The sequence below is a fragment of the Oncorhynchus masou genome, chromosome 13 (assembly GCF_036934945.1).
Source record: "Oncorhynchus masou masou isolate Uvic2021 chromosome 13, UVic_Omas_1.1, whole genome shotgun sequence".
In the NCBI taxonomy this organism is placed as follows: Eukaryota; Metazoa; Chordata; class Actinopteri; order Salmoniformes; family Salmonidae; genus Oncorhynchus; species Oncorhynchus masou.
The window spans coordinates 13,409,819-13,424,597 of NC_088224.1; the positions used below are offsets into that span (position 1 = coordinate 13,409,819).

The following is a 14,779-nucleotide window of genomic DNA, read 5'->3' on the forward strand; positions in this document are numbered from 1 at the left end:
ATCCACAGACAGACAGCATGACAGTCAGACTCACCCCTGATCCACAGACAGACAGCATGACAGTCAGACTCACCCCTGATCCACAGACAGACAGCATGACAGTCAGACTCACCCCTGATCCACAGACAGCATGACAGTCAGACTCACCCCTGATCCACAAACAGACAGGCAGCATGAGACAGACTCACCCCTGATCCACAGACAGACAGGCAGCATGACAGTCAGACTCACCCCTGATCCACAGACAGACAGGCAGCATGAGTCAGACTCACTTTTGATCCACAGACAGACAGGCAGCATGAGTCAGACTCACCCCTGATCCACAGACAGACAGGCAGCATGAGTCAGACTCACCCCTGATCCACAGACAGACAGGCAGCATGAGTCAGACTCACCCCTGATCCACAGACAGACAGGCAGCATGAGACAGACTCACCCCTGATCCACAGACAGACAGGCAGCATGACAGTCAGACTCACCCCTGATCCACAGACAGACAGGCAGCATGAGACAGACTCACCCCTGATCCACAGACAGACAGGCAGCATGACAGTCAGACTCACCCCTGATCCACAGACAGACAGGCAGCATGAGTCAGACTCACTTTTGATCCACAGACAGACAGGCAGCATGACAGTCAGACTCACCCCTGATCCACAGACAGACAGGCAGCATGACAGTCAGACTCACCCCTGATCCACAGACAGACAGGCAGCATGAGTCAGACTCGCCCCTGATCCACAGACAGACAGGCAGCATGACAGTCAGACTCACCCCTGATCCACAGACAGGCAGCATGACAGTCAGACTCACCCCTGATCCACAGACAGACAGGCAGCATGACAGTCAGACTCACCCCTGATCCACAGACAGACAGGCAGCATGACAGTCAGACTCACCCCTGATCCACAGACAGACAGGCAGCATGACAGTCAGACGCACCCTGATCCACAGACAGACAGGCAGCATGACAGTCAGACTCACCGCTGATCCACAGACAGACAGACAGCATGACAGTCAGACTCACCCCTGATCCACAGACAGACAGGCAGCATGACAGTCAGACTCACTGCTGATCCACAGACAGACAGGCAGCATGACAGTCAGACTCACCGCTGATCCACAGACAGACAGGCAGCATGACAGTCAGACTCACCGCTGATCCACAGACAGACAGGCAGCATGACAGTCAGACGCACCCCTGATCCACAGACAGACAGGCAGCATGACAGTCAGACTCACCCCTGATCCACAGACAGACAGGCAGCATGACAGTGAGGCTCACCCCTGATCCACAGACAGACAGGCAGCATGACAGTCAGACGCACCCTGTTCCACAGACAGACAGGCAGCATGACAGTCAGACTCACCCCTGTTCCACAGACAGGAAGGCAGCATGACAGTCAGACTCACCCCTGATCCACAGACAGGCAGCATGACAGTCAGACGCACCCCTGATCCACAGACAGACAGGCAGCATGACAGTCAGACGCACCCTGATCCACAGACAGACAGGCAGCATGACAGTCAGACGCACCCCTGATCCACAGACAGACAGGCAGCATGACAGTCAGACGCACCCTGATCCACAGACAGACAGGCAGCATGACAGTCAGACTCACCCCTGATCCACAGACAGACAGGCAGCATGACAGTCAGACTCACCCCTGATCCACAGCCAGACAGGCAGCATGACAGTCAGACTCACCCCTGATCCACAGACAGACAGGCAGCATGACAGTCAGACTCACCCCTGATCCACAGACAGACAGGCAGCATGACAGTCAGACTCACCCCTGATCCACAGACAGACAGGCAGCATGAGACAGACTCACCCCTGATCCACAGACAGACAGGCAGCATGACAGTCAGACTCAACCCTGATCCACAGACAGACAGGCAGCATGACAGTGAGGCGCACCCTGATCCAGACAGACAGGCAGCATGACAGTCAGTCTCACCCCTGATCCACAGACAGACAGGCAGCATGACAGTCAGACGCACCCTGATCCACAGACAGACAGGCAGCATGACAGTCAGTCTCACCCCTGATCCACAGACAGACAGGCAGCATGACAGTCAGACGCACCCCTGATCCACAGACAGACAGGCAGCATGACAGTCAGACGCACCCTGATCCACAGACAGACAGGCAGCATGACAGTCAGACTCACCCCTAAACCAGGCAGAAAGGCAGCATGACAGTGAGGCTGGGGCTGGGTGGTCCTTGCCTTCCAGTGAAAAAGAAGTTCTGAGAAGCCAGCCAGGCAGCTAGCTAAATATAGACTCTGATTCCGGACACATACAGGTCTCAAGTATCTGGGTTTCTGACTGACCACCTGAGCCTTCTTGTATGGCCTTTCACTGTCTCAAATAGCCGATACACTGACTACGGGTGAGCTGTACTATACAGTCCCCAACTAGGCTAAGTAATGATTATTGTCTTTCCACTACAGCCGGAAGACACTTTGCAATGGTCTACCATGTTTAAAAAAACATGTGCCTATATACTATAAGCTTTCTCTGGTGGTGCCTCCTGTACATGTAAAAGACAGATCTGACTGCCTACTGTAACTTGTTTTCTATTTACCTTCAGAGGGAGTTGACCTACAGGGTGTGTGCTGCATTTGTGACCGCTAAAAAAAAGCAACGAGAAATGCTAGCGGGGGTATATCTCTCCTCACCAGTTGCCCAGGCAACTCTGTGGTCCCTGAGGTGCTCTGCTTAGATCCCAATCCCCTGGATGGAAGAGAATAGCTGGCAGTCTGCTTGCTTTGTTTGTTTTCCTCTTCCGGTCCTTCATCCTGCCTGTTAAGGCCACTGCAGTCCGGACTGGGGGAGTGTTCACTGGCGCAGTGGTTCCCAACTCCAGTCCCCCAACTCCAGTCCCCCAGTACCTCCAACGACACACACTTTTGTTGTGTCCCTGGACAAGCACACCACAGCTAAATATTTTGCAACGGGAAACAAAACATCTGTAATCTTAATATACAATTTAAGGTATTATCTCCCTGTTAAACTAGTACCTCCGTGTTTAAAAAAAAACCGAACATCTTTCTCCCGACTGAAGATGACCAGCCTCCACAGCCCTCCACTCCCAGTCCCCATAAGGCTATGGTCATAGTAGTGCCCTATGTACGGAATAGGGTTCCATATGGGACAGCTATTGAGAGAACACTGGGACCTTCAGCTTGAGGCCTAACATAGTCAGCCCATAGAGTGCAGGGTAGTGTAGACGACTGTAGGAGCTGGGCTGACTTTAGGTCCTCCACCTACATTTGCTGCGTTTTTAGCCCCTTTCAAAATAACCCAGTCATGGAAAAGGACCTGGAGGTAGTTAGGTTTGTCTAGTTAGGTTTGTCTACATCAACGTAGATTAAATGTGTACAGGATTAACATTACTGTATTAATCGAAACCAGGGGTGGACAACTCCAGTCCTTGTGGGCCTGATTGGTGTCACACTTTTGCCCAGCGAACACACATGACTCCAATAACAAACTAATCATGATCTTCAGTTTAGAATGCAATTCGTTTAAACAAGCTGTGTTTGCTAGTGATGGGGGGATGTGTGTGTGTGTGTGGGGGGGGGGGGGGGGGGGGGGCGTGTGACACCACTCCGAGGACTGGAGTTGCCCATCCCTGATCTAAACCACAACTTAATGCCTAACAGAGAAGTTCAGACCAGGGACATGTGGAACCATTTTTATTTAAAAAATATTTAGACAATGATTTGAATGGAAAGAGGCGTACCAACATCCCCACAATGCTTAGAAACACACCACAGGACCACACACATAAATCAGACATAGTAATGTAACATCTTCCTCACCACCAGTGAAAGGTGACGCTTTGACTTAAGGTCACATCATATTAGTTGCATGACTGTGTGTGTTAAATGCATTATGAATGGTTGAACAACACCTGATCTCCCAGACACTGCAGACGACAAGGCCTACGTCCAAAATAGCACCCTTTTCCCTACATACTATCCTAATTCTGACCAGAGCCTTATGGGTCCTGGTCAAAAGTAGTGCACTACATAGGAAATAGGGTGCTATTAAGGACGCAGATCTAGGTCTGAATGTAACAGTACGCCCCTGTCTACGCCCCAATAGTTGCGTGTGACGTCATCAACTGTGCAGTCAGCCACCAGATTATAGGTATAGCAATGTAAAATACCTATCCAGGCTTTGTAAGAGCTGGCATGCTTCAGCAATGTCTGTCTAGGGTGGTAAAATTCCGTGAACATTTCAATAAATTACCTGGTTTTCCAGAAATCCTGGTTGGAGGATTCCGGATTTCCTGCTTATTCCCTCCTGATTACGAAATGGGATTTCGGGAATACTGAGGAATTTATTGAAAGTTCCCAGAATTTTGCACCCAGAAGTCTTGGCAGAGGAACATACCCATTAACTTAGAATGACAGTACAGTGAGCGTCAACATAGCTATCAGAGGCATCCTTGACATTAGTAATTCAACATTATACTGCTAGGCTATCCCAGGGAACACTGCAGTTATAATAGAGGATGATCACACACACACACACACACACACACACACACACACACACACACACACACACACACACAGAAAACAGTTGATGTTGTTTTCAATCAACTCAGATATGTCCATCCATCCTCACAGAGAGAGTTCAAATAGTTATGAATGCACACCGTTATGAAGCACAACACACGCTGTAATCTGAGGGAACCTGGAGTCAATTCAACTGGGAGGGAACTGCAACATGATGCTGGTTGTGAAACCATGCTGCCTGTCGTCCAGTGGAAGTAATACACCAGATTAAGCTGTCATTTAAACCTCTGACCCCCAACATTTTTATTATTAAAAAAATTAAAATGTGTTTGAAATGGGCACACACACACTGTAATGATGGTTTATGGATCTGAGGCTGGAACTCCAACGTGTCTATTCTAAATGCCAACAGCAGAGCAGACCTACCCCTTAATACCTTTGTGTGAGAAACATGTTCTTTATCACCACCACACTTAGATCATCTGGTCAAAAAGCAACAACAAATCACATAATAGCCACAGCTGCATCACAGCACATCAACTCCTCTCTCTCTCTCTCTCACACACACACTATGAAACTGCTGCCTCTGAGTAGAGGAAAAAGGCGTTTTCCTCCAGAATCCTGAGGGACGGTGTGAGAGTGTGTGTGTGTGTGTGTGTGTGTGGCAGCCAAGCTAGGCTACATCCTGGCCAATCTAAAGCAGAATGCAGCAGTACAACTGGAGAACATTGTTGCATTGTCCTTCCTGTTACAGCTGCTGCTTTAGACACAGCTCCTCTTCCTCTGTCGCTAAAACAACACTAGGCAGCTCCTCTTCCTCTTAAACAACAGCAGGCAGCTCCTCTTCCTCTGTAGCTAAAACAACACTAGACAGCTCCTCTTCCTCTGTAGCTAAAACAACACTAGGCAGCTCCTCTTCCTCTGTCGCTAAAACAACACTAGGCAGCTCCTCTTCCTCTGTTGCTAAAACAACACTAGGCAGCTCCTCTTCCTCTGTCGCTAAAACAACACTAGGCAGCTCCTCTTCCTCTGTCGCTAAAACAACACTAGGCAGCTCCTCTTCCTCTGTAGCTAAAACAACACTAGGCAGCTCCTCTTCCTCTGTAGCTAAAACAACACTAGGCAGCTCCTCTTCCTCTGTCGCTAAAACAACACTAGGCAGCTCCTCTTCCTCTGTAGCTAAAAACAACACTAGGCAGCTCCTCTTCCTCTGTCGCTAAAACAACACTAGGCAGCTCCTCTTCCTCTGTCGCTAAAACAACACTAGGCAGCTCCTCTTCCTCGGTCGCTAAAACAACACTAGGCAGCTCCTCTTCCTCTAAAACAACACTAGGCAGCTCCTCTTCCTCTGTCGCTAAAACAAAACTAGGCAGCTCCTCTTCCTCTGTAGCTAAAACAACACTAGGCAGCTCCTCTTCCTCTAAAACAACACCAGGCAGCTCCTCTTGCTCTGTCACTAAAACAACACTCGGCAGCTCCTCTTGCTCCGTCACTAAAACAACACTCAGCAGCTCCTCTTCCTCTAAAACAACACCAGGCAGCTACTCTTGCTCTATCACTAAAACAACACTAGGCAGCTCCTCTTGCTCTGTCACTAAAACAACACTCGGCAGCTCCTCTTGCTCTGTCACTAAAACAACACTCGGCAGCTCCTCTTGCTCTGTCACTAAAACAACACTCGGCAGCTCCTCTTGCTCTAAAACAACACCAGGCAGCTCCTCTTGCTCTGTCACTAAAACAACACTAGGCAGCTCCTCTTGCTCTGTCACTAAAACAACACTAGGCAGCTCCTCTTCCTCTTAAACAACACTAGGCAGCTCCTCTTCCTCTTAAACAACACTAGGCAGCTCCTCTTTCTCTTAAACAACAGTAGGCAGCTCCTCTTCCTCTGTCACTAAAAATACACTAGGCAGCTCCTCTTCCTCTGTAGCTAAAACAACACTAGGCAGCTCCTCTTCCTCTGTAGCTAAAACAACACTAGGCAGCTCATCTCCCTCTGTCACTAAAACAACACTCGGCAGCTCCTCATCCTCTTAAACAACACTAGGCAGCTCCTCTTCCTCTGTCGCTAAAACAACACTAGGCAGCTCCTCTTCCTCTGTCGCTAAAACAACACTAGGCAGCTCCTCTTCCTCTGTAGCTAAAAACAACACTAGGCAGCTCCTCTTCCTCTGTCGCTAAAACAACACTAGGCAGCTCCTCTTCCTCTGTCGCTAAAACAACACTAGGCAGCTCCTCTTCCTCGGTCGCTAAAACAACACTAGGCAGCTCCTCTTCCTCTAAAACAACACTAGGCAGCTCCTCTTCCTCTGTCGCTAAAACAAAACTAGGCAGCTCCTCTTCCTCTGTAGCTAAAACAACACTAGGCAGCTCCTCTTCCTCTAAAACAACACCAGGCAGCTCCTCTTGCTCTGTCACTAAAACAACACTCGGCAGCTCCTCTTGCTCTGTCACTAAAACAACACTCGGCAGCTCCTCTTGCTCCGTCACTAAAACAACACTCAGCAGCTCCTCTTCCTCTAAAACAACACCAGGCAGCTACTCTTGCTCTATCACTAAAACAACACTAGGCAGCTCCTCTTGCTCTGTCACTAAAACAACACTCGGCAGCTCCTCTTGCTCTGTCACTAAAACAACACTCGGCAGCTCCTCTTGCTCTGTCACTAAAACAACACTCGGCAGCTCCTCTTGCTCTAAAACAACACCAGGCAGCTCCTCTTGCTCTGTCACTAAAACAACACTAGGCAGCTCCTCTTGCTCTGTCACTAAAACAACACTAGGCAGCTCCTCTTCCTCTTAAACAACACTAGGCAGCTCCTCTTCCTCTTAAACAACACTAGGCAGCTCCTCTTTCTCTTAAACAACAGTAGGCAGCTCCTCTTCCTCTGTCACTAAAAATACACTAGGCAGCTCCTCTTCCTCTGTAGCTAAAACAACACTAGGCAGCTCATCTCCCTCTGTCACTAAAACAACACTCGGCAGCTCCTCATCCTCTTAAACAACACTAGGCAGCTCCTCTTCCTCTGTCGCTAAAACAACACTAGGCAGCTCCTCTTCCTCTGTCGCTAAAACAACACTAGGCAGCTCCTCTTCCTCTTAAACACTAGGCAGCTCCTCTTCCTATTAAACAACACTAGGCAGCTCCTCTTCCTCTGTAGCTAAAACAACACTAGGCAGCTCCTCTTCCTCTGTAGCTAAAACAACACTAGGCAGCTCCTCTTCCTCTGTAGCTAAAACAACACTAGGCAGCTCCTCTTCCTCTGTCGCTAAAACAACACTAGGCAGCTCATCTTCCTCTGTCGCTAAAACAACACTCGGCAGCTCCTCATCCTCTAAAACAACACTAGGCAGCTCCTCTTCCTCTGTAGCTAAAACAACACTAGACAGCTTCTCTTCCTCTGTCGCTAAAACAACACTAGGCAGCTCCTCTTCCTCTGTCGCTAAAACAACACTAGGCAGCTCCTCTTCCTCTAAAACAACACTAGGCAGCTCCTCTTCCTCTGTCACTAAAACAACACTCGGCAGCTCCTCATCCTCTTAAACAACACTAGGCAGCTCCTCTTCCTCTGTAGCAAAAACAGTAGGCAGCTCCTCTTCCTCTGTCGCTAAAACAACACTAGGCAGCTCCTCTTGCTCTGTCGCTAAAACAACACTAGGCAGCTCCTCTTCCTCTGTCTCTAAAACAACACTAGGCAGCTCCTCTTCCTCTGTCTCTAAAACAACACTAGGCAGCTCCTCTTCCTCTGTAGCTAAAACAACACTAGGCAGCTCCTCTTCCTCTGTAGCTAAAACAACACTAGGCAGCTCCTCTTCCTCTGTAGCTGAAACAACACTAGGCAGCTCCTCTTCCTCTGTAGCTGAAACAACACTAGGCAGCTCCTCTTCCTCTAAAACACTAGTAGGCAGAATAAGTTGGGAGGATGTAGAATAGAGCCTGTGAATAGAACTTGCCTGAGGTGGCTATAAGCAAGGTTAGCCCTAGGCCTACTCAGTGGAAAATGTAACATGCTCACACACTCACACACGAATGGACGGACGGACAGACGGACAGACAGACAGACAGAGGCCTCTGGGAGTCTTATCAATTAATTAAGCAATTTATGACTCCAATCAATGCCTTTATGTTTCATTTAATTCCCCTTATCACTGCCAGCCCATTAGATTACAAACTGTCAAGTGTTTGTGTCATCATTAAGAAGTCTGTCTAAATCTGCCTTCCTGGCTCTGAAAGTGTACTTTAAAAGTGGTGGATCTGGGCCTGTATTTTAGTGTCTCAGAGTGGGAGTTCTGATCTAGGATCTGTATTGCCTTTTCGATAATAATATTGCAGGTTATTATGGACAGGGAGAACCTGATCCCAGATCAGCACTCCTACTCTGGGACACTTGGTAAATACAGGCCCTAAGTGCAACACTGTCCCACCTTCTCACTCGATACAAAAGTTTCTTGTAAGTCTCAAGCAGACAAGTAGATATTTGGAATGTCCTTGAAGAACATTGGGAATGTATACTCAACAACATGAAACACAATATTATGGCGGACCAAGGTCTGGTCATATTGCCTTTCAACAACTTCCGATATTGAATCATACATGTATAAATTAAAAGTTGTAACTTGGACAATATGTGATTATACTGTATCTTTACCCTCAGAACTTGTTCTCAACTGACCTACCTGGTTAAATAAAGGTGAAATAAAAAAATAAAAAGAACTCACTGGTACTAAAAATAAAGGACTTCAGTGTAATTTAATTTCCAGAGCCTCGGGTTTACAGTAGTAAAAACAGTAACAACAACAACAAGAAATGCCACGCCAATATCCAAATGTAATAAGCTTCACAAGGGTGTAATCAACCACCCAAATCTTCAGGAAACATCCATAAGCTTGGTTACCTAGCTACAACATACAAACGATATATTTCAGAAAGGTATAACCTGAATACACAGACAATCATGGAATTCAAAAGACATAAACTACGGGAATTTACGAATGAAGACTTTATGAGCATATTGGGACACACACACACACACACACACACACACACACACACACACACACACATTTGTGGAGATTCCGATTACCATAGTTTCCTAAAGATTTAATGAATGACGACCAGAGTATCATTTCTAAATTGAATGGGCTACATGTGTGATATGCTTTCGTTATAGCGATGAAGTATCAATTGATAGACAACACAATGATTGAGAACGACATATTATCTAGACATCTTCAACAGAAAGATAGGTGATAAGGAAAACAACTTGTAATTTTATGGGAGGAAACGTCAATGTGTAGGCAAAGCACACGCTCCATCACACACACTTCGCCTGGAAGTCGCCTACATTATACACCAGGATATAATATAAGAAACATAACCGTACTCACTTTGGCTTATCCAATTCGCGTGTCGGACAATTCACTTTAGTTTACCGGTGTAATTCCTCGTTTATATGAGTTTTAAATCCTTCAAAAAACTGAAGTTGCTTAGTGGTTCGTGCGCTCTGCTTTCTCTGCCCACCACTCCAGTCTCGCCTACTACGCCTCGTTCTGTACTTCCCATCCTGAGCAGAGCATTCCAATATGGCTGACACGCTGAAACAAGGTCAGTGCTATCCGGGATCCTTGGGACGTGCCCACCCTAAACCCTAACCTTAACTCATAACCCTTATATAACCTTGACCATTTTAAACGTCAACTTCAATGGGGTAGGAAGGTCTCAAGGATTTCAGAGAGCACAGACCCAGGTTCAACTGGCCCACAGTTGAAGCAACTACACTCCCAACTACACAAACTGTAGCAGCCAATGCCCCACACACTCAGACAACATTCATACTGACAAACCTCAAGTATCTCTTTGAAACATTATTCTACTTCAAATGTTTTTGTGTTTCAAGTCATACATTGTGATACATTGTGTGGTGCCCATGCACTAATTGTGTTATATGTGACATCAAAGGCTACAATGTAAGGTTCTAAAACTTCAAAAAGGGTGCACCTGAAGTCACTGTGTAGTCTATGATGTGAATTTCTTTCAGACAATATTGCAAATGACCTTCTGCACCGTGAGCTAATAATGTAATAATAGTCTTATATACTGTACGATTTTAAACATAGCTGTGTATGTGACAATAAAACATCTCTTGGTGTTACTTGATTTTATTTTTATAGGTCAGTTTTATTTTGTTCATATTTAATTATGTCATTTGTGAGGTTGAGTGTATTTATAGTCAGTGCATTCAGAAATCTACACACAATACCCCATAATGACAAAGCGAAAACAGGTTTTTAGACATTTTTGCAAGTGTATAAAAAATAATCAACAGAAATATCTTATTTACATAAGTATTCAGACCCTTTGCTATGAGAATCTAAATTGAGCTCAGGTGCATCCTGTTTCCATTGATCATCCTTGAGATTTTCTACAACTTGATTGGTGTGGTAAATTCAATTGATTGGACATAATATATAAGGTCCCACAGTTGACAGTGCATGTCAGAGCAAAAACCAAGCCATAAGGTCGAATTGTCCGTAGAGCTCTGAGACAGGAATATGGTGTTGCAAAGATCTGAGGATGGGTACCAAAACATTTCTGCAGCATTAAAGAACACAATGGCCTCCATCATTCTTAAATGGAAGAGTTTGGAACCACCAAGAGTCTTCCTAGAGCTGGCCACCCTGCCAAACTGAGCAATCGGGAGAGAAGTGCCTTGTTCAGGGAGGTGACCAAAAACCTGATGGTCACTCTGACAGAGCTCCAGAGTTCCTCTGCAGAGATGAGAGAACCTTCCAGAAGGACAACCATCTCTGCAGCACTCCACCAATCAGGCCTTTATGGTAGAGTGGCCAGACAGAAGCCACTCCTCAGTAAAAGGCACATGACAGTCCGCTTGGAGTTTGCCAAAAGGCACCTAAAGGACTTTTTGACTTTTTGACCATGAAAAACAAGATTCTCTGGTCTGATGAAACCAAGATTGAACCCTTTGACCTGAATGCCAACCGTCATGTCTGGAGGAAACCTGGCACCATCCCTACGGTGAAGCATGGTGGTGGCAGCATCATGCTGTGGGGATGTTTTTCAGCGGCAGGGACTGGGAGACTAGTCAGGATTGAGGGAAAGATGAACGGAGCAAAGTACGGAGAAATCCTTGATGACAACCTGCTCCGGACCTCAGACTGGGGTGAAGATTCACCTTCCAAAAGGACAACGACCCTAAGCACACAGTCAAAACACCACAGGAGTGGCTTCGGGACAAGTCTCTGAATGTCCTTGAGTAGCCCAGCCAGAGCCCGGACTTGAACCCATTTGATAATCTCTGGAGAGACCTGAAAATAGCTGTGAAGTGACGCTCCCCATCCAACCTGACAGAGCTTGAAAGGATCTGCAGAGAATAATGGGAAACTCCTCAAATACAGGTGTGCCAAGTTTGTAGCGTCATACCCAAGAAGACTTGGGGCTTCATTCGCTGCCAAAGGTGCTTCAACAAAGTACAGAGTAAAGGGTCTGAATATTATGTAAATGTGATATTTCTGTTTTTATTTGTAATATTTTTTTAAATTAATTGACCTGTTGTTGCTTGGTCATTATGGGGTAGTGTGTGTGTGTGTGTGTGTGTGTGTGTGTGTGTGTGTGTGTGTGTGTGTGTGTAGATTTGAGGGGGAAAAACAATTTAATTAATTATAGAAAATAAGGTTGCAAAGTAACAAAATGTGGTAAAAATCTAGTGGTCTGAATACTTTCAAAATGCACTGTATGTTTGACTGAGTGACCAATGTCGTGGTCATACTACTTGTAGCTGTCTACACTCCTTCCATTGGGATCCAAGTCTCTGCACACACTACCAGTTTGATGTTCCCTCTCTAGTAGTAGGAGTTGCCCATAAAGTCACTTAGCCTACAGATCTGGGGTCACATTTCCCCACTCCAACCCTACCATCAGAATATAACATGATCTGTGCTTTGGGAAGAACACTGTGGGCCTGCTGTGGAGTCAAGTTACCTGGAGACAATGTGTCAATGAAAAGGGCTACCATTTAGTGATTGCATCACCCCTGTACCCCAACACCCCAGTACTACCCCACCCAGGAACCACTTCCACACCATCCCAACCCTTCCCCCACATCAGAGGGGTGCAAGGCAAGGAGCACCTGTTCACTGGTAACCTGACGCTCCCTCTGATTCTCCGTTCTGGAAATCACAACCTTGGGGGTTTTGTTGTATTGCCACCGTAAAAAGAAAGTGTATGACTGGTAACTTGTCATTACAGTAGTGATTCAATGCTTATCGTCAGTTCTAAATGTGGGATGTGGTCCTCTGTAGCTCAGTTGGTATAACATGGTGCTTGTAACACCAGGATAGTGGGTTTGTTTCCTGGGACTACCTATATGTTAAAAATGTTTGACTATAAGTCCCTTTAGATAAATAACATAAACTCAGCAAAAAAATAAACGTCCTCTCACTGTCAACTGCGTTTATTTTCAGAAAACTTAACATGTGTAAATATTTGTATGAACATAACAAGATTCAACAACTGAGACATAAATTGAACATGTTCCACAGACATGTGACTAACATAAATGGAATAATGTGTCCCTGAACAAAGGGGAGGTTCAAAATAGTCAGTATCTGGTGTGGCCACCAGCTGCATTAAGTACTACAGTGCATCTCCCCCTCATAGACTGCATCAGATTTGCCAGTTCTTGCTGTGAGATGTTACCCCACTCTTCCACCAAGGCACCTGCAAGTTTACTGACATTTCTAGGGGGAATGGCCCTAGCCCTCACACTCCGATCCAACCGGTCCCAGACGTGCTCAATGGGATTGAGATCCGGGCTCTTCGCTGGCCATGGCAGAACACTGACTTGCAGGAAATCACACACAGAACGAGCAGCATGTCTGGTGGCATTATCATGTTGGAGGGTCATGTCAGGATGAGACTGCAGGAAGGGTACCACATGAGGGAGGAGGATGTCTTCCCTGTAACGCACAGCTTTGTGATTGCCTGCAATGACAACAAGCTCAGTCCGATGATGCTGTGACACACCGCCCTGGACCCGCCATCTCCAAATCGATCCCGCTTCAGAGTACAGGCCTCTGTGTAACACTCATTCCTTCAACGATAAACGTGAATCCGACCATCACCCCTGGTGAGACAAAACCGCGAATTGTCAGTGAAGACCACTTTTTGCCAGTCTTGTCTGGTCCAGCGACGGTGGGTTTGTGCCCATAGGCAACGTTGTTGCCGGTGATGTCTGGTGAGGACCTGCCTTTACAGCAGGCCTACAAGCCTATTGCTGACAGTCTGAGCACTGATGGAGGGATTGTGCATTCCTGGTGTAACTCCGGCAGTTGTTGTTGCAATCCAGTACCTGTACCGCAGGTGTGATGTTCGGATGTACCAATCCCGTGCACGTATTGTTACACGTAGTCTGCCACTGCGAGGACGATCAGCTGTCCGTTCTGCCTCCCTGTAGCGCTGTCTTAGGCGTCTCGCAGTACGGACATTGCAATTTATTGTCCTGGTCACATCTGCAGTCCTCGTGCCTCCTTGCAGCATGTCTAAGGCACATTCACGCAGATGAGCAGGGGACCTGGGCATCTTTCTTGTGGTGTTTTTCAGAATCAGTAGAAAGTCTCTTTTGTGTCCTACGTTTTCATAACTGTGACCTTAATTGCCTACCGTCTGTAAGCTGTTAGTGTCTTAACAACCGTTACACAGGTGCATGTTCATTAATTGTTTATGGTTCATTGAACAAGCATTGGGAAACAGTGTTTAAACCCTTTACCATGAAGATCTGTGAAGTTATTTGGATTTTTACGAATTATCTTTGAAAGACAAGGTCCTGAAAAAGGGACGTTTCTTTTTTTGCTGAGTTTATATTATTATGCATTACGTGCTCTAACTATGGTATCTATCCAATATAGGGAAGCATAATGTTCCCACAGCCCACACCATATCGTGTGTACTACAGTATTTCTGATGGTGGGGACTCTTGATAAAGAGAAACTCGATGCAAGTTCAATACAACTACCGGTACCCACCGTTTCCTGACCTATGCACAGATCAAAGTTAGCGTAATACAACTACCGGTACCCACCGTTTCCTGAACTACGCACAGATCAAAGTTAGCGTAATACAACTACCGGTACCCACCGTTTCCTGAACTACGCACAGATCACCGTTAGCGTAATACAACTACCGGTACCCACCGTTTCCTGAACTATGCACAGATCACAGTTAGCGTAAT

General features: G+C 46.5%; 1 protein-coding gene across 1 annotated transcript in view; it reads right to left on the bottom strand.

The window, feature by feature from the left end:
- Window positions 1-10,087, bottom strand: part of LOC135551751 (focal adhesion kinase 1-like) — a 242,328-nt gene extending 232,241 nt beyond the window's left edge. The window contains exon 1 of the mRNA XM_064982961.1: window positions 9,921-10,087. The gene's annotated coding sequence lies outside the window, so the exon portion shown is untranslated. The remainder of the gene's footprint in view (window positions 1-9,920) is intronic.
- Window positions 10,088-14,779: the final 4,692 nt, after the last annotated feature.